The sequence below is a fragment of the Passer domesticus genome, chromosome 5 (genome assembly GCF_036417665.1).
Source record: "Passer domesticus isolate bPasDom1 chromosome 5, bPasDom1.hap1, whole genome shotgun sequence".
Lineage (NCBI taxonomy): Eukaryota > Metazoa > Chordata > Aves > Passeriformes > Passeridae > Passer > Passer domesticus.
Window position 1 is genome coordinate 1,088,260 of NC_087478.1, and position 22,519 is coordinate 1,110,778.

Here is a 22,519-nt window from a genome sequence, read left to right on the forward strand (position 1 = left end):
TGGCAGAAAGGTCTCTGAATGTAGAATTTGAGAGTGGAATAGAGGTAGAAGCAAATTTTGATAGAGAAGAATAATAGATGTGTGAATTGAGTTTGCTGGGCAAGCAAGCAAAGGTTATGTGGAGTTGGAAAGAGGGTTTATGACTTAGAGCAAAGGATAAGCTGACCACATCAAAAAGATGATTTTACCAAGCAGAAAGATACCACAGGCAAACAAAACATGTTGATGTGGCAAGTAGAAAGAGGTTTAGTTATCTGGCTGGTTAATTTTCGCTTCCTTCAGAATATCTAAGTTAACAGTTGTATCATCTTGGTTTTGCTCAGTCTTCCTGGTTCCATCTGGGAAATTTGGAAATATCTGGTGGCTCTTGGGTGCAGGTTTGTTATCACCTAACAGGTATTTTTCCATTTCCACTGTACCTTGTTCATTCTTTGAAGGGTGCACTCCAAGATTACGAAGAGGAATTTTAAGAATTTTTCACTGCAAGAAAACTGAAAAACAACTTTAAGCTTAAACTGTATTATACTAACTCATGTGATTGGCTAGCATTGACCATAATATGGTAATGGCAGTAGTTATGATAGGCTGTAGGTAATAGTAAAGGTGTAGATTGGTTCTTATCTATGAGATGCTCAAAAAGAAAAGTATATAATTCAAAGTAAGCAAAACTAAGGGTCTTCAGGCTGGCCTACAGCTGGAGCTGTAGGTGTCCCTCTGTCACCCCTGACCCTGGATGTTGTAACATCTTGGATATAATAAACTGCATTTTGAAGAGCCTCCTGAAGGTTCTTACTCTGAAATATTTACAGAAATCACAGATTTTCCAAGCAACTTTCTCCTCAGGTCTATTGGTAGAAGAGGACAGCAGATCTCTTTTTTTTTTTTTTCATGGCTAGGTAGCAGCATGTAATTTCATTTTGGTTAAGTCTCTCTCTTTTAAGGGGTTTTGCTGCTTGTTTCCAACTTTGAACCAGCTCAGTGAAAAATTCTGTTTAAAAGATTCATCTCTCGTTAGAGCTGATGTATTAAACCTTCCTGACAAGGAAATTGGAACATATGGTTGGCTGTTTTCCTCAGAAAACTGACATTATACAGTTCAGTCCATTGCAAATGTCTGACAGATTTATAACTTCCTCTATAGAGTGTTTGCTTGCTGTAGTGAGTCTCTATTGACTCTTCTTTCTAACAATAATCATTACTGTCTGAGGTGGGAATATGCTTTAAAAATATAAATATACTTGAGTGTGAATACTAAAGAAATCATTATTTTCAAGGCAAAAAGTTGAAAATACTCAATGTGAGCACTGCTGTGAAAATAAATGGGAATTACTTATGTCAGCAGCAACATAAATATTTGTTGGGCTCTCTAAATCTGGAGTAAAATCCAAAGTTTTTAAGGTTTATGGGTTGGTATCTTAGTAATCAGTCACTTCAATAAGCAGTAGCTTTGTCTGTGCTGTGGGATTTAAACTCTGATGTTCATGTTATTTTTCCAAATCCCAATTTAAAACCAAACCAATTCCACCTCGGTGTTGGTATCTTTGCCAGCCATTTCTGGATTCTTTTGCATCTCTCTGGTAATGTTATTGTTGAAGAATAATTTCAGTGTTGTAAACAAACATTTAATATTTTGTCATTGTAAAACATGGGAGCAAAGGAGAATGGAATGGAATTATGACCAAGGTACAGCCTTAAATCCTTGGATTCTTAATGTTGTGTGGGAGAGAGAAGGGTTTTGTGGCCTGGAGCTAATGAGGAGCTGAAGATGTATAATGGAGACTATTATTTGCATAATTACTGGGGGTTTGCATCTCTTTCTCCCTGTTGTGGTGATTTTGGGAAGAACAAGCTGGATTTTTCCTCAGCCAAATGCTTGAGAAATTCCTTATTATGGATATGAAACTGCTTTATTTTGTTATTTGGCTGGTTAATTTTCACTTGCTTCAGAATATCAAAGTTAGCAGTTGTGTCATCTCGGTTTTGATCAATCTTCCTGGTTCCATGTGGGAAATCTGGAAATACCTGGTGGTTCTTGGGTGCAGGTTTGTTATCCCCACTGCAGATTTTCCATTTGTACCATGGCCTGTTCATTCTTTGAGGGGTGTACTCTAAGATTACAAACTAGCAAGAAGGTTTTGTCTGTTTATTTCCTTAATAATGAAAATATTGAGTAATTCTCACCTTCCTCTAAGTCAGCTCCTTTATTTTCCTTTAATTGGTCAGATTTTATTTCTTTGGCTTCACTGCTTACCCTAACCTGTGCATTTATTTTCTGTTTTAGATATTTAAAACCTGTATTTTTTGGTAATTCAAAATCTGTACCACAGGGAAGTGCATTTCTGTGTATCCTTTGCCAGGTACTGTGAAAAATTCTGTGTTTTAGTAAACTGCTACAGCAGGTTTGTATTTCATGGAGCCCAGATTTGATTTGTCAGACTCTTCTTGGAGAAAAACAAAAGTGTTCCTGAAGTGTCAGTAGCCAAATAAATTCCTTTGCTGCTGCTAAATTGTTCAAATAGTGCAAAGGAAAAGAAATCATGGTGAGAAAGGAAGAATTTGAGTTTTCCTTTGTAAAGGGGCTAATTCAGGTTTTAATAAATACCTGTAAAATGAAGTCACATTTCCAATTCTTGAAGAATTGAACCAGCTGCTGCTTATTATGTCAGAAGGAAGAAATTTATAGTGTTATCCCAAAAGCTAGAATTAGCTTTTTATATAAATGAGGAAAAAAAAGGATGAAGTTATGTGTTAGTAACTGAAATACTTTTGTGCTGTGACATGTCCCAGGGAGTGCCCTCAGTTCAGGGGGGCTGGTGGGATGTCAGCTCCTGCAAAAACACATTTTGGGGTGATCCAAAAGCTTGCAAAGCACTAATTCTGACATTTGTGCCAGCAAAAGTAGAAATTATTGTTCAGTGTCATTTCCAAACCCTGGAAATCCCTTGTGGGGTCAGTGTGAGGATTTCATCAACTCTTGGTGCTTAACTCAGCAGAAATTAAAGCAGCTGCTGTCGAGTCCTGGAGCAATCCTTGAAGTGCCACTGACTGGGAGTATTTTGGACACAGCCTGGCTTTCCTTATCCCACAGATCTGGGATTTCCTTATCCCACAGATTTGGGATTTCCTTATCCCACAGATCTGGGATTTCCTTATCCCACAGATTTGGGATTTCCTTATCCCACAGATTTGGGATTCCCTTATCCCAGAGATTTGGGATTTCCTTATCCCACAGATTTGGGATTCCCTTATCCCAGAGATTTGGGATTTCCTTATCCCACAGATTTGGGGTTTCCTTATCCCACAGATTTGGGATTCCCTTATCCCAGAGATTTGGGATTTCCTTATCCCAGAGATTTGGGATTTCCTTATCCCACAGATTTGGGATTTCCTTATCCCACAGATCTGGGGTTTCCTTATCCCACAGATTTGGGATTCCCTTATCCCAGAGATTTGGGATTCCCGTATCCCACAGATTTGGGATTCCCTTATCCCAGAGATTTGGGATTTCCTTATCCCACAGATCTGGGATTTCCTTATCCCACAGATTTGGGATTCCTTTATCCCAGAGATTTGGGATTTCCTTACCCCACAGATCTGGGATTTCCTTATCCCACAGATTTGGGATTCCCTTATCCCACAGATCTGGGATTTCCTTATTCCACAGATTTGGGATTTCCTTATCCCACAGATTTGGGATTCCCTTATCCCAGAGATTTGGGATTCCCGTATCCCAGAGATTTGGGATTCCCTTATCCCACAGATTTGGGATTCCCTTATCCCAGAGATTTGGGATTTCCTTATCCCACAGATCTGGGATTTCCTTATCCCACAGATTTGGGATTCCCTTATCCCACAGATTTGGGATTTCCTTATCCCACAGATTTGGGATTCCCTTATCCCACAGATCTGGGATTTCCTTATCCCACAGATTTGGGATTCCCTTATCCCACAGATCTGGAATTTCTTTATCCCACAGATTTGGGATTTCCGTATCCCACAGATTTGGGATTTCCTTATCCCACAGATTTGGGATTTCCTTATCCCACAGATCTGGGGTTTCCTTATCCCACAGATTTGGGATTCCCTTATCCCAGAGATTTGGGATTCCCGTATCCCACAGATTTGGGATTCCCGTATCCCACAGATTTGGGATTCCCTTATCCCAGAGATTTGGGATTTCCTTATCCCACAGATCTGGGATTTCCTTATCCCACAGATTTGGGATTCCTTTATCCCAGAGATTTGGGATTTCCTTACCCCACAGATCTGGGATTTCCTTATCCCACAGATTTGGGATTCCCTTATCCCACAGATCTGGGATTTCCTTATCCCACAGATTTGGGATTTCCTTATCCCACAGATTTGGGATTCCCTTATCCCAGAGATTTGGGATTCCCGTATCCCAGAGATTTGGGATTCCCTTATCCCACAGATTTGGGATTCCCTTATCCCAGAGATTTGGGATTTCCTTATCCCACAGATCTGGGATTTCCTTATCCCACAGAATTGGGATTCCCTTATCCAACAGATTTGGGATTTCCTTATCCCACAGATTTGGGATTCCCTTATCCCAGAGATTTGGGATTCCCTTATCCCACAGATTTGGGATTCCCTTATCCCACAGATTTGGGATTCCCTTATCCCAGAGATCTGGGATTGTGTCTTGAAAAAATGCTGCTCTCCAGGTGCTGGGGAGGTCTTGGATCTCTTCTGGCTTCTCCCTCATCTCTGGCTGGGGGATATTTGATCCTGGAATGAGCTGAACCTGGGAAGAATGAGCGTGGGGAGGCCCTGGCAGAGTTTTCCCAGAGAAACTGTGGCTGCTCCATCCCTGCAGTGTCCAAGGATGGGACTTGGAGCAGCCTGGGACAGTGGGAGGTGTCCCTGCCCATGGCAGGGGGTGGAATGAGATGATTTTTCAGATCCCTTCCTACCCAAACCATTCTATAATTCTGAAATTATCCTTTTTTATTTTTCCCTCTCCCTTTCCCATTCTGAAATTATCCTTTTTTGTTTTTCCCTCTCCTTTTCCCAGACTTCAGGGCTGTTTCCTGGCTGTTTTCAGGGTTGGGTGCTTTGATGGTGAAGAATTTCTTTATTTTCCTCTCTGCAGTTCTCCTTTTCTGTCATGTCAGTGCAGATACGAGCTGAGGCAAATCCTTCACAAAGCCATCCTGGCGCCAATCTGCTTTATAACAACTCCAAAAGCAGCTCCATTGAGGAAATTGCAGAGTCTGTGAGGAGGGCAATTGTCAGGGGGGCAAAATGAGAACTGCTTGAACTGGCCTTGCCACCAAACGAGGTGGTTTTGTACCTTTATTTAGCTTTACTCACTTTGGAATTGTGACATTTGCAAAGCATCTCAGTGTGATTTCACCAAAGGACAAAGTGCAGCGTGTGCTTGATGTCAAGAGCTGCAGCTGGTTAAAAAGACTTCTTTTTTCCACACACTCTGAGCGTGGATATGATGTTTTTTTCTGCCCATTCCTCTTGAAAAAGGGCTTCAAAATAAATAAAATCTTTTATTCCAGCCCAGCCATAAAGAATTTTGAGGGTGGTGTGGTTCTCTGCAGCAAAGGGTGAAGCTGAAGGTCCTTATGATGGCTCTAAGAATACTTTAATTATATTTCATCATTTAAATCTGTTCTGTGCCATATTTATTATTGGAGATTTTTGCTGCAAATCTAAAAGTTGGGCCTGGTTGAGTTGGGCAGAGTCTTGTAGAGTGGCTTTCACTGTGGTGGCTTTGCCATAAATAGTTTATTGATGTTCCATCACTTGAGTCATTACGAAAGTCGGGGTGAGATGAGGAGAATATGGAGTAGAAAATCAATAGTTATCCAAAGTGCAGAGGACCTGTTGTATTTCCATCTCCTGATAATGACCTGGAGTATACTGTGAACACATTTGCTCCTCTGTCTGGACTGAAACGAGTTGTCATTAGAAGCCTTTATGTTAGAAAATGGTTTTATTGAGCTGCCAATGACATTAAAGTCCCATTTCCCTTTGAAGAGGCACAGAAATATTGTTCTGTTCATGTGCTGTAACCAGAACATTAAAATTTGATTATTGCTATCATTAGAAGTCTGTATCCATACTAATGCAATTACATCTATTTGTCCATGTGTTGTTGCAGGCTTTCATTGAAGCACCTGTTTGAGAGTGAAATCTGGTAGTGCTGAGGAATCTCATTGTTTTGTAAATTACTTTCTGCACAAGAAGTTCTATCAAAAATTCCTCACTCAAAAAAAATCAATTTGGTAGAAGTATCTTTATATTAAAAAGCTCTTTTTTTTTTTTTTTGCACTTTAGGTCGCTGTGATAATCAGATTATTGGAGATTTTTTTTCCCTAGCAAAATCCTATTTGAGATGTGAAGTTCTTTTACTTGTCTGAGCCCTGAAATCAATAGACAAAACACATTCCTGGCCATATCAGAGCTGAAGCGTGTTGAGTTCTGTGAGGAGGAAATCTGACCTCTTGTCATAATTGAATACAGGTTATTAAAATGGAGTTTTCTGCTCCTCTGTGCCTGAACTGGTTTGGAGTTTTCCCCATCACCCTGGGGTGACTGGTCCCAGTCAGTGCTGGGCAATGACCTCCCCTTGGGGTGCATTTATTTTTCCTGTCCTCAATTCATTAACTCTGTCATGAGGACGTTTCCTATTTTCCATAAACAGATTAAATCCTGACCCTTCCTGCTCTTTCCAACCAGGCCTGGACAAACCATATTTTAAGGATGACTTCACTAGGAAATACCAGGGGGAAGAATTAAATGAGTTAAGGCATTAGTTCTCAGGAGAAGAGTCTGTTTACAAACCTGCAGTATTTATTACATACCTCATTTAGCTCATTCATCATTTTAATAGAAAAATGAATCTTTTTAGATGATTCTGAAATAATTTGAGGTAAACTACACAGCCTGAGGCAAAACAGGATTGCTTGGTGCAGGGAGGGCTTTTGGAGAAGTAAGCACGAGAGCAGAGACTGTAATTCACAATTTATGGCAGTAAAAATGCTAAAGGCTCATATTTGAACATGAGATTTAAGGTCTGGGGAGCATATGGTACAAAATTAAATCTAGTGACAGTTGTTTTGTCTCTTGTTCCTCAGTTTTATAATTTAGAAAGTAGAAATTTTTCATGAAACCTCGTTGAAAGTGGGGATTTGGGGAGTTTCACTCATAAAATCTTACTTATCCTCCGGACATGGTATTTTTTGTGATGTTTTTATGGCTTGGAAGTAGCAGTTTTGTTGTAGCAAAACCTCATTTTCCTATGGGCAAATCTGGATTTGGTCATTCCTGTCATAGAAGACAGGAGGAAGAAGGTATTTTGGAATATTGAAGATGGGATCTGTCTTTTTTGGTGTGTTTCCTTTTGAGGGAAAGAAGTTTGGTTGGTTTTTGGAGAAGGAAGTAGGCTACAATGAGCAAGACATTTCTATTTGGAATATACAGGATTCTACTGCAATGACTGCACTCCTATTCCTTGGAATAAACAGAATATTGCTCCTTTGGTTTATGTCTCTCCTGGCACACATTCCTTCTTCCTCTCCCTCTTTTTTTGGCATTTCTACTGCAGCACTAAAAGGTTTGGGATAGAAATTCAGGTTTTTGGGGTAGGTTTTTAGGGGATCTTAAACAAGTGATGTGAAACTGCTGTGTGAGCAAGAAGCTCTTGCTAAGCAAATAAAGTTGATAATTTTCTCCCAAATAAGAAAAGGGTGCCTGTCACATATTTGCAAATCGTGAGTGATTTTCTTATCTGGCCTTCAAGAAGTGAAGGCCCATTTGATTAAAATTAATAAACAAAATAATAAGTGAATTAATAAGTGAAAAATTAATAAGTTTTCTCTCCACCTTGATAGAGGAAAACAGTAAATATAATTTTAAATAGCCTGTGGGTGGTGCTGGAGTTGGGATCCCAGTATGATTTGTCACATAAACTGGTAAATAAATGTTTTATTTCCTCTCTGAAATTGCCATGGAGGGCCTGGGAACCACAAGTTGCCTTTTCTTGGGTCTCTCTTCTGTCCTTTTACAACATCCATGCTGACATTCAAAATATTTGTTTCGGTGGAACAATAGAAATAATTTTCTCCTTCCTTCAGCATTTCACTTGACAACATGTTATAGATGTATTTTTTATAATTTTTCTGTGTAACAGTTAATGGCTTTTTTTTTTCCTCCGTGTCAAAGTTTGACAGACAGGAAAACCACAGTAAAATGAGAATTTTGAAGGCAAGCAAAGTACAGAGAAGGAGCATTTATTCTCTTTAAGCTTTCTTTTTGAATGGTGAATGTGTTTTGATAGTCAAGCAGCATTTAAAGCATGTTATTTTTTAATTCTTATATAGCAAACCCCAAGATATTTAACTGAAGCAAAATTAATCACTGTGTTATTTCGGCATTCAGATGAAGATCTAGTGCTTTACAAAGCCTGCTGCTCCATCAATTTGTTCTTTGGGTTGAATTCAAATTGAGTTCATTTTTATAGATTCACTGCATAATACTCTGCTCTCTCCTCCCTCATTCATTAACCAATTTGTTCGTGCTACTCCCTTTTTATTGAACGCTAACAAAATTGCCCTGCTATCTCCCCAAATGAATATCATCATTCCTTGTCATGCATGGGCAAAAAGTAAGGCTAATAATCCCTTTTTCCACACACCTTCCCTCTTTCAGGGACAAGTCTTCCTTCTGCCCTGGAGCAAGCAGGAGAAGAACGTTTTAAATCCCGTTCTTTGGCTATAAACATTCCCAGCCAGGCTCCTTTTGATTACTCGTGGGCCTTTGGAGCGTGTGCACCCTGCCGGTTGTGTGACACAACAAAAACCACATCAAAGCCTTGTCAGGGCTTGTCCTTGTACATGACACGCTACAAATCCATGGAAGGATTAAAACATGTTCGTTTGACACCGCGCTCGAAGCGTGCGCGGCTCCTCCACGCGACAAAACAGTCTGAGAGTCCTGGGCCTCCCTTCCTCTGACTTTATTCAATATTTCTTTGCTCTCACTTTAAGCTGGGTTTTTGGGTAGGGATAGATTCACTTCAGTATTGTGTTTGCGGGGTTCCCAGACGAAGAGAGGAATGATGAATCTGACTCCATGTTCTTAGAAGGTTAATTTATTATTTTATGATATTATATTATACTAAAGAATGCTGTACTAAACTATACTAAAGAACGCAGAAAGGATACTTACAGAAGGCTAAAAGGATACTAATGAAAACTCGTGACTCAGCCCTGACACAGCTTGACACTAAGTCAAAACAATTCACATGAAACCAATGAAACAGTCCCCTGTTGGATAAACAATCTCCAGCCACATTCCAAAGGAGCAAGACACAGAAGAAGCAAATGAGATGAAATTGTTTCCCTTTTTCTCTGAGGCTTCTCAGCTTCCCAGGAGAAGAATACTGGGCGAAGGGATTTTTCCAGAAAATATGACTGCCATGCTTTCGAGTGTTCTGGTTGTCCTCATTTTGGGTTGAATTACCAGATTTAGGTGTTTTGAGGGACGGAGAGATAGAAATCATCAGGCAGTTTGTTTCAGGGCTGTTTTCAAGAGTGGCTGAGGTCACTTGGTGTTGAGTTTTTATCTTCTTTTTGCCAGGGTTGGGATTAAATGTGTGGGATGGTATTTCTTGTTGGAACTCAGATGTTTATCAGTTCTTATCCATGTCACAGTCTCACAAACTGTGAGTTCTACAGCACTGCACTCTAACAAACTAAAAATGGAGCCCCATCTCTCTCTCTACAAGGCCTTTTAAGGATAAACTGTCCAATTGAGAAATGACACCTAAATTATTTTCACTTTTAACCCAATAACCAACCACCCATGCCCCACAATGGAGACTTTTTTATCCAATGACACAAAACCACCCAAACCCATGGAGGAGAAGGTGAAGAAGAAGGAGCAGCCACTGCCCCAAAACCTCCATCTTGCTTTATGTACATTCCTGTATCCTAAACCCTTAAACTCTGAGTTTCCACCCTGTGATATCACACACTTCTATCCAAACTGCACAGCCACAATCCCAGCTCTGCCATTCCATTCTAGAAGCTTCTCCAGGGCCTCAGCTCAGTGCAGAGTTCTCCTGGGGCTCAGAGCCTGCAGCACAGAGAGGCTGGAATTCTCAGCAGCCAGGCTTCCACCAACTTGATTTGCTCAGCGTGGAGAAGAGCCTGAGGGAAGTCCTTTTTAGATGTAATTTCAAGTTTTTAAGGGTTTTTTAATATCTTTTTAATATCTTTTCATATCACTGGCTGTCTGGAATATATTGAGGTGCTCAAGTGTTGTAGTAATAGGTGCCAATACAGCTAAAGCAGGTGTACACAAATTAATTAAAAAGGATATTTCAGGGAGAGGATGGGGAAAAAAAGTGGAATGTCACGGTGAAGTCTGTAGGTTTTGGGAGGTTTTATACAAATTTTAGGAAATTTTTCAGTCCTGTCAAGCGTTCTATAATCTGTTCTCTGGTGGCTGTAGCATGCTGTGCCTGGAGGAAAAACTACTCTGCTTCCTTGTTTTTTAAAGAAAGGCAAAGTTTAATGTAAGGCTTAATAAATTGGGGATGTTAAAACACCCTTTTAGTTCAGTAATAAGAATGAATCTCCTGATAGTCCAATCCTCTTAAGGCTGAGGGTCTTTGATTGAGCTCAGTCCTGCGAAGTGCAGGGGACTTTGGAGCTGGGAATTCAGCCTCCTGCCAGGAATTGTGATGCTGAGGGTGCTTGAGTGTACAGCTGGGTCTTTGAGGAATCTGACACAATACTACAAAGGGAGAACAAAAATAAACTTTGAATAATGTAAAGATTTTAAGACAAAGAGGCACCTTCTGATTCCTTGAGAAGGCTGAGCTAGAACAGAGGCTGGGCAGAGCTAAAGAATAAAGCAAGGATTGATTCAAAGGATCTCCTCCATGGGTGCACCTTGGGCAGCACCAGAGCCCAGCCAGGGCTGCACCCAAGATGAACCCAAATGGTCCCAAAATGAACCCAAGATGAACCCAAATGGCCCCAAAATGAACCCAAGATGAACCCAAATGGTCCCAAAATGCACCCAAAATGAACCCAAATGATCCCAAAATGAACCCAAGATGAACCCAAATGGTCCCAAAATGCACCCAAGATGAACCCAAATGGTCCCAAAATGCACGAGCGCTGCCGGGGTCTCTCCCTGGGCTCAGCTCTGCTCCATGTGCACATTGCAGTTCAGTGTCCAACCCCAGTGCAGCCCCTGCACTCCCATCCTTGTTTTTCTCTCTGCAGCCCACGGGGTTTGTGCTCCTGGGCTGGCATTGGGATCATTTGTCCTTGGTGCCCAGCTCAGCAGGAATTGTTTTGTCTCCCTGCTCTGTGCACAGAGCTCCCCATCCCATAATGTGAGCCCAGACCCACACCCCAAAGCAGCACAGAATGTGAAAAATATAAAAGCTAAAACCTGAGGCATCACTTCCACTTCACACAAGACCTGATTTCAACAAGTAGCCAGCAAAACTTTAATTTTGAAAGCAGACATTGGTTTCAGCTGTCAATGCTGTAAAAAGTTTCACACAGGAGTAATTAGGGAGAAGTTTGTCAACACAAATTTGGGGTGGCTGAACAAAAAGCAGATGATAATATGTCTTGTCTCATTACTTCCATTAATTTAGTTGAGTTTGGAAAATCCACCCCTCTGATAACATAATAAGATACTGCAGTGTCTTTTTTTTTAGAGCTATTTGAATTCAAATCACGCTTCTAAATAAATAAATAAACCTCATTACTTCTCATTTTCCTAATTATCATGCAGATAAACAGTGGGAATCGTGACATTAGGATAAGTAAGTGGCTTATGATTTTGCTTCAGAGGAAGAAATTCTTTCTGTTCCCCCTTTTCCCCCCTTGGGCCACGCACAGGAGTAATAAATGAGCAAATCCGGAGCAGTTTCTGATGGATGCTTAATGGGGCTGTGCTGGAGCCAAGGGCTGCTTTCTGCAGCAGCTGCCACCATTCCGAGTCATTAACACACCTTGAATGCTTGCATTCCAAAATCAGGGCATTTCAGACCCATGAAGGCACAAAGCCAGGACTTTGAGAAGGAGTTTGGGCTGCAGGCTGGGGGAGGTGTTGGACTTGTGGAGCGTGAGGAGTGTGAGTGGGAATTAAAACAATTCATTCTGGAGGTCACAGGTTGACCTTCAAAGTTTATTTATATCCGGGAAGAGCCCATTGAGGGATTTTTGCATCCTTTTTGGTGGTTCCTGCCTCTGGAGCCAGAAAGCTGCTTGGAAATCTTCTGGGAGGGAAGAGAATTATTGTGTGCAGCAATAACGAGTCATTTCCAGTGTGTAAAACAACTGAAATATTCAAATATCCCAAATATTCAAGTCATGCCAGCAGACTCACAGCAATGGCTTTGTGTACATAATATTTTGGAGTGAGGAACTACTTCTGTGGAATAACTATCAGGTTTTCTTGTAATGCACTGGAAAGAAGGATAATTAATGGGGGTTGTTTCTGCCTTCATAAAGGGACATCTGAGAAGTGCTGAGATAAAGAGGTCAGCTGGATCTTTGTTTTACATCGTAGTAACTCATGTCATATTTTAATTTTCCTGCTCGCTTTTATCTGCCTGTTTGAAGCAGGAGAAAAACCCCCAAACGCTTGTAGTTATTCCTTTTCAAAGAAATGATGTGGGAAGGAGATACTGAACTTGAGCAAATCACTCTTTGAACCAACTACCTGCCAGTGAGGGACAGCACAGCACAAAAATAGCAACCTTTGATAGGTCTGGAAAGTGAAATTTAAATTTTTCTACGAACCAACTTGACCTTGAGGAAAATATGGGGCTATTGACCCTCAGCACATCTACAGGTGACACCAAGCTGAAAGAGAACAGGTTTGGATTGGAAATTAGGGAAAATTTTTTCCTTGTGAGGGTGAATTGGATGTGGAATATCGTGGAAAAAGCTGTTTGTCATTATCTGTTCAGAGTGTTGACAGTCTGGTGCCTGAGAATGGGTAAAGGTGATAAATAAATGAGAATTAAAGATTACGGAAATACAAAGTTCAGAACTGAAGTTCACCACAGAAAAAATATCACATAAAATAACTCTTGAAGTCATGATTTTGCTGTGGTTTGTTATTGTGGTGTCACTTGCTTTACAGTAATATTTTTCTGGTTTAAAAAACAAATTTTCCTTTTCTTCATCTTTCCAAAGTCCACAGAAGTTCATATCATATTTTAGATATTGGGCAAAGTGATAAAACTCTTACTCCATGGGAACTGCTGAACAAACCTAGGACATTCTTTAAACTTTCCAAGTTATCCTGAAAACAAAAATAGTTTATACAGTTGGAATTGTCACTCAATGCTGGTTTTGTGTAGGCTGATATCTGAGCTTTAATTCTTCTTTTTAAGTGTGGTATTTATTTTGTAAATTCTGCTCTTAAATTGGTTTTTTGAACATGTTTCTGTGTAAGTTTTTCCCAATACCCTACTTTTTTCTCAAATCTGTTTTTTTCCATCTCTGCCAGCTCCTGGAGGTTCCTCCTGCCCTTGGTCACCCAAGTCCTTCATTCTTGCTTTCTTTTTCTCCAACTCTCTCCCTTTTTTTCCTCTCCTTATGGAAGAACCACAACATCCTTTTGTCCCTATCTTCAGGACAAACGTTTCTCTGCTTCCTGGGAGTTTTTTATTCTTTAATTTAGTTTTATCCTCTTGGCCTCTATTGTCTGATGCTGCAATGCTCCAGAGTTGATGGAAGGAATAATTGCCAGCAGAATTCCCAAAAATCCCTGCATTCCTGAGAGGACTTTTTGTGTTCTACAAAGCTCTGGGCTCCCTTTTTCTATTTTATTTTATTTTCCCCCAGGGTCTTATGGACATAGTTAAGTTAAATTTGACTTTATTGGAGGTAAAAGGAGGAAATGGCCTGAAACTGTCATGGTGGGCACCTCTCTGCTGGCTCTAACCAGATTCCTTGGAAACTCCATCAATGCTGAAATTTCTCAGCAGAAGAAAATGAAATTGTGTTTATTATTAGTGAAGGGTTTTCTCTCTTTTTGACATGGATGAAATGAATTTGGCTTAGGCCCTCAGAAAAGGTGGAGATGAAGCGTGGAGCATCTTTAACTCTCTCTCGTGCTTCTGGAGCTGTAGCTCGAGGGGCTGTGGAGTGGAAAATGAATGGAAAGTAATTTTATTTTATGGAGAGGGTGACACAAGGTTTTTGTGCTGGTGGAACAGCAAGAGACAACTATTTCTTTTCCCAGTAGTTCTCAGTGCAAGTTTGATCATAATTTGGAAGGAAAAGAGGGGGTTTTAAAATCAGTTTTACTGTTCACATTTGGTTTTAAGGGTGTGATGGTTAATTATGCAGAGGAACAAAACTAATTAGGGGAATCTCCAGTTTATGCTGCCTTAAAAGTTTAGTATTTAGACTTTTTTTAATTCTGTAAAGCTTTAAACCAAAATATCCATGCACAGTCATTGGCAAAGAGAGGAACATTTTCAGGTGGTTATGGATGTCATCAGCTGTGCCAGAATTTTTCACCCTCAGATCTCTTTAATATTAAAGAAAACCAGGTGATTTCAGAGTGCAGTCCGAGCTGGTTCAGGTGTCATCTTTCTGATAAATGCATTTTCCTGAAGAAGTGTCCATGTCTCTGTAAATGCCTCGCTGCCTTGAGGGCTTCTGGTTGCCTTTCTCTTTTATAATTAAGGTGATTAAACTTATATAATTAATTAAGGTGTTAAACTTCTATAATTCAGGTGCTTTTCACACAAAAGGTGTAGATATTATCATGGCTCCCACATCCATGGCACACAAAAACTGCTGATTATAAATCAGAAACATCCACAAGGAGCAGTGGTTTGAAACTGAGAGAGGATTTAGGTTGGATAGAAGGAAGAAATTTTGTGTGATGAGGGTGGGAGGCCCTGGGATGGAATTCCCAGAGCAGCTGTGGCTCCCCTGGATCCATGGAAGTGCCCAGGGCCAGGTTGGACAGGGCTTGGAGCTCCCTGGGGCAGTGGAAGTTGTCCCTGCCCATGGCAAGGGGTTGGGATTCAGTGATCCCAAAGGTCCCTTCCAACCCAACCATCCCAGGATTCCCTATCAGAGCATTTTTTTCCCCTTTAATAATTTGTGAAGAACTGGGGAGAGTCAGGGGTTCTACACTGGGCTCCTTTTTGCCTTTGGCATCTATTGTACACTTTGTAGTTCTGTTAATTTAAAATTTTAACTCTGTGGCCTTAAAATCCCAAATTTCTACTCATTCCTGCATTCCTTGGGATTGGGGTATGTCCTGCAGGATTAATTATGGATGTTAATAATAATAATATTAATTATGGCCACAGGGGAATGGAAGTGGATTGGGATTAAACCCCTTCCCACAGAGAGGTTTTGGTGCTGTGCTGCAGGTTCTCCTGCAAGGGCTTCCCCAAATTTCTGGAGGAGCTGCCCGTGCTTTCCTGGGATTTCCTGCTGTGTTCTTGGCAGGGTGCTGTGATAGCACTTTAAGAGAGTAATAAATGGCTTGTGTAAGTTGTTCCTTTAAGTTAGAGTTTCTATAGAACAATTTTACAAATTGTTGCATGTCACAGCTGTAAATGGGTCGAGCACATCGCCGAGTGTGGAGCTGACAACAAAAAAAAAAATCAGGGCTTGTACTGCTCGTGAGAAGAAAAAAAAGCTATTTTATACTCCATTAAACTGTTACACATCATAAATAATTTATGCTCAGCCTGCTCTGTTCTGTAGCAAAGATGATAAACTCGACATTTTTGGAGCATTTTAATGGATATCATCATTTTCATGAATTTCTCTGTAACAGAAGCCTCGTTCCTGCAGTATTCCCCTGGTCATTATATGGATGGAAGTGGGTTAAATGATTAGAGTACATTCCAAAGTGAGTCCTTGAGTCTTGCTCTGAGTTCCACAAGCATCTAGGAATGGATTTTAAATACATTATCTCATGTATTGAGTTGGAAGGGACCCTAAAGATGATTTAATTCCAACCCTCGTGTTTTAGGCAGGGATGTCACCCACTCGAGCAGGGTATAGATGTAGTATCTAGACGTAATTTTGCTCACTTCAATTAATAATCTAATTATTATTACTTATTTCTATCATTTCCAGAAGTGTCTGAACATCTAATGTAATATTATGAGGGTGATTCTGTTTCCAGACCAGAATATTGATGATTTTTCTACTTCATACTGAACTTTCAGGTAATTCATACATTTTTTCAAGCGCACAGGAAGGTTTTTAGACTGTTTTGTGTTCCTAAATATGCCCTTAGCTTTGCCAGTGCAAACGTCTTAATTTTTTCTTAGCGAAAAACTCTCCAAACAAAATAGCATTGTAAAAAAAAAATGCCTGGAAATTAAAAAGAATCCACAACAACACTGAAGTCTTTTGGACAGCAGCATTTTTTAAAACGTGGAATTTAAAAGCTGACTGAAATTTTCAAAGTTGTAGATAAATGTCTGAATGGAGAGCTAATTCTGTTTATTTGTACAGGATTTTGGTGCTTCTGAGTGTGTTAGTGCTGTGTTTTCCTGGGCTGTGGTGCCTGATCTGAACATCTGAAGGGCTAAAATGGGGATTCACTTAGAACTGCCTGATTCCCTTCTGCTGATGAAAGTATAAAATGTGATATTCCTAAAAGGGAGCTGCTTAATCCAGTGAGTGATGCAGAGAAAGTGTCCAGAATTAATATTTGGCTTGGGGTAACAGTGAATTTAAGGGTGAATCCAGATAATAATAGAAATTACAGTTCAGGTTCCAGTGTTGGTGGTAGGAGTTCATCCTTAATTTAGAAATGAGATAACATCAATTTTTTATTTTCCTGTGAAGACTGCAAATATTCCCCAAAGGAATCTTCTTTTTGACAAATCAGTTTTCATGAAAACATCAGTTTTCATGAAAATTCATTTCATTTTTTATACTCCTGCACAAAATCCAGTCAGTGGGGTTTGGAAAAGTCCTTAAGATCCTCTGGTCCAACCATCCCTCAGCACTTCCAAAGCCACCACTGACCATGTCCCCAAGTGCCACCTCCACATCTTAAATCCCTCAGGGATGGGGATTTCAACCCTGTCCCAATGCTTGTTATTCCACTGATAGTACTGATAAAACACTTGATATTTGTGTTTTACACCATTGTAGTGTTGAATTTTAAATTATGGCAGAGATTTTTTGGGTTTTGTGTGTGTTCTTCAAAGTATTTTTATGTAGATTTATAATAGAAATGTCACCTTAAACTTGTTTGGTATTAAGGGAATAATCAAGTGTAATTACATCTTGAATTTCTCTTTGTTGTTGCCTGCTCCTTTAAAACTGCTTAAACCTGGGCAGAATATTGCAGAAAATATTTTCTAGATAATGAAATTCATGGTCCTGTGCCAGGAGATGACTTTGACTGGGGAACTGTCCTCGGACAAATTAGTGATGGTTCCCTTTGTGTAGAACATTGCAGAAACAGCAACAGCCATATTAAATCTTAATCAATAACAATGTTTCACTAATTACAGGAGCGAGTTTGTATATTGGATAAATTGCTGTTTGTAAACGTTGTATTATATTAACTAAACCAGCTAATTACCAGAGCAGAATAAACATAAGGTTTGCTAAAAGCTCCCATCCGTAGCTGGGAGCAGTGGCTGCTGTCTAATATTTCAGTCAATGTGGAAAATAAGGTAATGACATTATAAATACATTTATAACACAGGACGATTTCTTCTAAAATGCATGTAAGTATTATTGCTTTACTATGAAATATGATTTATTTAATGCATTTCAGCCCCCATAATATTAAGATATAATTGAGATGGGGGGAAAAAAATTGCATGCAGTCAGAGTCTGCCTGAAAGTGAATCACAGTCTAAATTGCTTGTAATTTTAAAGGCACTTAGGGGAATCATGAAATTTAGCTAATGCAGCCTTTGGTGTAAAAAATGGGAAGAAAACAATTGGCCAGTCTTTCAAGTTTTATTTGACTTCACATGGTGGTGATTTATTATTTTTTTTGTATCCTGATGACTGCCAGTGTGGGAATGAATAAACAGAGCTGCTAAAATTTATCCTCATCTGGTGATGAGAAATGTGGGGAGGGGTGGGCATTTGGGGTGAGCAGTCAGGGGCAGAGCTGGGGCTGAGCTGGCAGTGAATGATAGCACAGAGATGGGAATTGTCCTCTGCTGCTGGGAATTCTGATGGTTATTGCTTTCAAAAGGCTGAAGCTTTCTGGCCTTTATGAGCCGTTGTTGGTGATTTCACTAAATCACAGAGCTCCCACACGGGCACCACCAGCCGAGCTGTGCCAGAGCAATCCCACTTTTCCTGCTAATGGGCACCAGCCTGGGCTTAGCTCCACACGAGCTGTCAGCTGGAGAGAAGCTGGCACTGCTCCTCGTCCTCAAGCTGGGCTTGGCTCCAAAGATGGAATAAACAAGTCAGAGTCACCCCTGGGGCTGGGCCACGATCACCTGATCTCAGTAGGAGATAAGATGGGTGCTTGAAAAATCAAGCTCTTATTGGTTTTTATGATAAGTGACTTCTGGTGAAGAGATGACTTCCTGCTTTTAAGATGTTTGTCATTTATTGTGTAAAATGTATTAATGATTCCATAAAATATAAATCATGGAATCAGAGTGGTTTGGGTTGGGAGGGATTTTTGAAGCTCATCCCACTCCATTCCCCTGATCACAGAGGATGAGAATGTTCAGACAGAGAATCCTGGAATGGTTTGGGTGGGAAGGGACCTTAAAGCCCATCCAGTGCCACCCCTGCCATGGCAGGGACACCTGCCACTGTGCCAGGCTGCTCCAGCCCCAGTGCCCAGCCTGGCCTTGGGCACTGCAGGGATCAGGGGCAGCCCCAGCTGCTCTGGCAATTCCAGCCCAGCCAGCAATTCCTCATGGCCAAGATCCCATCCATGGCTGCCCTCTGGCACTGGCAGCCATTCCCTGGCTCCTGTCCCTTGTCCCCAGTCCCTCTGCAGCTCTCCTGGAGCCCCTTCAGGCCCTGGCAGGGGCTCTGAGGTTTCTCTGGATCTTTCCCTTCCCCAGGCTGCCTCCAGAAGAAATCATCTCCCATTGCCCATAATTTCAGGATTACTGGCAGGCAGCGCATCACAGGGCAGGAGCTGAAACGAGGAATCATGGATGGCTCATCCCCATCATCTCCTGTCTGCAGAGACCCTGGGCTCTTCTCCATCCAGGAATTCAGTGGAGGAAATGGAGGCCTCCAGCAGCTCCTCCTGTTCCCCTTGCAGGAGCCGAGTGTCCCTCACCCTGCAGCCATTCATGCAAAAGCTTCCCTGGTTTGCTTTGGGCATTATCCCTGTGCTGGAAAAGTTGGAATGAATGGTTTGAGCTAATCCCATTCCCTCGCTGCTGGATTGACACAGAACCGTGGCAGTGGGATCAGGAACCTTAGCAGAGGGAGCAGCTGCACCTGCAAGATGATGTTGAATCTCATTTGACCCAAATTAATTTAAATCTCCTGCAATGATTAGTTACTTTGTGAGTAGTACAGACTGGAAAATTCTCTAAGCCTTTCTAATATTAACTCCAGATTACTGGATGTAATCACTTTTTTAATAAAGGAGAACTTGGAGGCTGGCAAACCACATTTTATTTTGTGTGATTAATTAAAAAGCATAGTAAGGATGAATAATAAACATAAAGAATTGGTAGCTCCACTGAAGCACCACGGCTCCCTTGCCTCTGTGTACTTCTGCAGGCCGTTGCCAAGAGATTTTGTGAGGATTGATTAAAATAGTTTGAAATAAGGCACTGTCTATAGAAGTTCAAAGTAATTGGTATAAGTACTTTTATTAATAAAGAGAGCTTCCATAGAATGAATTCTATCTCCAGGGCTCTCAAAGGGCTTTTGCAAGTTAAATATATAATTAAGTACATTATCTCACACTATTCACTGAAATGTTTTTTTTCCTGGGATAGAACACAGTAGCAATTTGTGGTGTGAAGATCTATGTGAAATTTTGCTGAGAAATGAGAAAAACACAGTCCTTGTATTGTGGAAATCCAGTGTACCACGACGACAGAGTGTTAGAACAGAGAGAGGAAGACCAGTACAAGCTCAGCCTAAAACTAATCAGCAGCATGAGCTTAGGGAAGGCTTGGATTGCCTTCAGAGCAGAGGATGTGGAATTAACATCTGTCATGGTCTGCAGCTTTGTGTGGAGCTTTAATGACTCCTAGGCAAGGACTAAGCTCTGACTAAAGTGGGAATTGTGAGCCTGTTGCTTTTTGAGGATGCTCGGGGGAGTTGTAGCATGTTGCTCATGTTGTATTTTGGGGTTAGGTGCAGCAGCCAGGGTTTATTTGGGACCAGCTTTGTGGTACTGATTGGTGGAGCCACCAAATTCCTGTTTTGGAGTTAGTGGACATGGCAGGAACAGTGTCTGAGTGGGGGAAGGAGCCTGGGGCTGCTCCTCCTCCTGCACTTGGGTCCCACCAACCCCATGGAGCTCCACAGGCTGGGGCAGAGGGGCTGGAAATGTCCCTGGGGGTGCTGGTGACAGCAGCTGGACGTCCCCAGGTGTGCCCAGCTGGGCCAGAGGCCGATGGCACCCGGATTTCAGCAGGAATGGAGCGGCCAGCAGGATCAGGGAAGGGACTGTCCCCTGAGCCGGCACTGCTGAGGGACCCCCTGGAATCTTGGGGTCACTTCTGGGCTCCTCAGTTCAGGAAGGAGCTGGAGGGGCTGGAGAGGGTCCAGGGAATGGAGCTGGGAAGGGAATGGAGAAGCAGGAGAGGCTGAGGGAGGTGGGAAGGGTCTGGAGAAGCAGGAGGGGCTGAGGGAGCTGGGAAGGGTCTGGAGAACCAGGAGGGGCTGAGGGAGCTGGGAAGGGTCTGGAGAAGCAGGAGGGGCTGAGGGAGCTGGGCAGGGGCTGAGCCTGGAGCAAAGGAGGCTCAGGGGCCCTGGTGGCTCTGCACAAGTCCCTGGCAGGAGGGGACAGCCGGGGGGGTCGGGCTGTGCTCCAGGGAACAGGGACAGGAGAGAGGGAACAGCCTCAGGCTGGGCCAGGGGAGCTTTGGATTGGATATTAGGAAAGATTTCATCCCTGAAAGGGCTGTCCAGCCCTGGCACAGCTGTCCTGGCAGTGCTGGAGTCCCCATCCCTGGAGGGATTTCAAGCCCTGTGGATGTGGCACTTGGGGACATGGGCACTGATGGCCTTGGCAGGGAATGCTTGGACTGGATGACCTTAGAAGGTTTTTCCAACCTAAATGATTCAATGATTCTGTAATTGAATTATTCCGAGGCTTTGATTTAAAATCCTTTCTAAAACACCACTTAGAGTAGTGCAGTTTGTATCAAGTACTGGCCTCAGAAAGACCTCCTTCCAAATTGGTAATAAAGTAAAATAAACAGGCATTGATATATAATGATGAAAAAATGGGATTTTTATCCATGTCTTCTAGCACTTCCTTTGGGCAGTAAATGTTTTTCAACACAGCCTTTTCATGTATTTTTCTCTTTGAGAGCAGCTGCCACCTGCGTGCTGAGCTCTGCTCAAGTCTGAGGGATGTTAAAGGCAATACAAAAAGTACAAATTAATGCCCAAATTATTGGTACCAATCTCAGTTGCAGCAAAAACCTCGTCCTCCTTCCCGCCTCACATCCGCAGCAGTGAAGTGAAACAAAATTTAATTTTCTCAAGGAATGAAATGTGCTTTGGTACAGACCTCAGACTTACTCCTAGGTGTGAATAAGTGTGAATTCTTGAAATAATAGTGAAAATATAAGCATGAAATGGAGATTTGACACGTGTGCTAATGCCCATGCATCTGTTTCTGTGTGGGGATGCATTTACAGATGGATAATTCAATTGTAAGTTGGCATCTCTGCAAAATAGAAAAGATTCAAATACTGAAAATCAATAAAATCATGGAATTTTTATCATTTTGTATTACTAGAAGCAATTTACCTGTATAACTCTGGCTTCAGAAGAGGGGAAAAAAGAGGATATTTTTCTGAAGCTGCTTAGTGAACAACACATTCCCATGTTTATATACATCTGCTTGGATTTGTCCTTTTTTAAATGGAAACACTGAATTTTCCTTTTTTTCATGGCATCATCTCGTGGCTTTTCCCCCCTGGCTTCCTTTCAAGTCCATTCACTTTGGGATCCCCCATGTGGCAAATCCCTGCAGTGCAGCAACATTCCAGCTTGAATTTCCAGAATTCTTCATTCATATCTTCAGTCAGAGAAGGCTTTGAGGGGCTGCAGACGGACAAGCTCTGAACAAAAATAATTCAGAAAGAAAATAGAATTTTTTTCCCCTTATTAGTTGTCTTTTATTTCTTTTTCTGCTTATGGGGGAATTTATTTTCAAGATGGAGATTGTAAAAATAAGCAGAATACAACCAATATTGAGTTAAACATTTGCAGATGGAGATATTTTAGCAATTCTTTATTGTTTAAAATACTTTTTTTCTTTTGGAAATCAAATTGAGTGTAATAAAAAGAGAATGAACATGACTTAGACCAAT

General features: G+C 41.3%; 1 protein-coding gene and 1 long non-coding RNA gene across 4 annotated transcripts in view; both read left to right on the forward strand.

The window, feature by feature from the left end:
* CHCHD3 (coiled-coil-helix-coiled-coil-helix domain containing 3) overlaps positions 1-22,519 on the forward strand; it is a 133,246-nt gene that overhangs the window by 38,915 nt on the left and 71,812 nt on the right. The gene's annotated exons all lie outside the window — the stretch shown is intronic.
* LOC135301505 (uncharacterized) overlaps positions 10,917-22,519 on the forward strand; it is a 30,024-nt gene continuing 18,421 nt past the window's right edge. The window contains exon 1 of the long non-coding RNA XR_010363228.1: positions 10,917-16,222. This is a non-coding gene — a long non-coding RNA (uncharacterized LOC135301505). The remainder of the gene's footprint in view (positions 16,223-22,519) is intronic.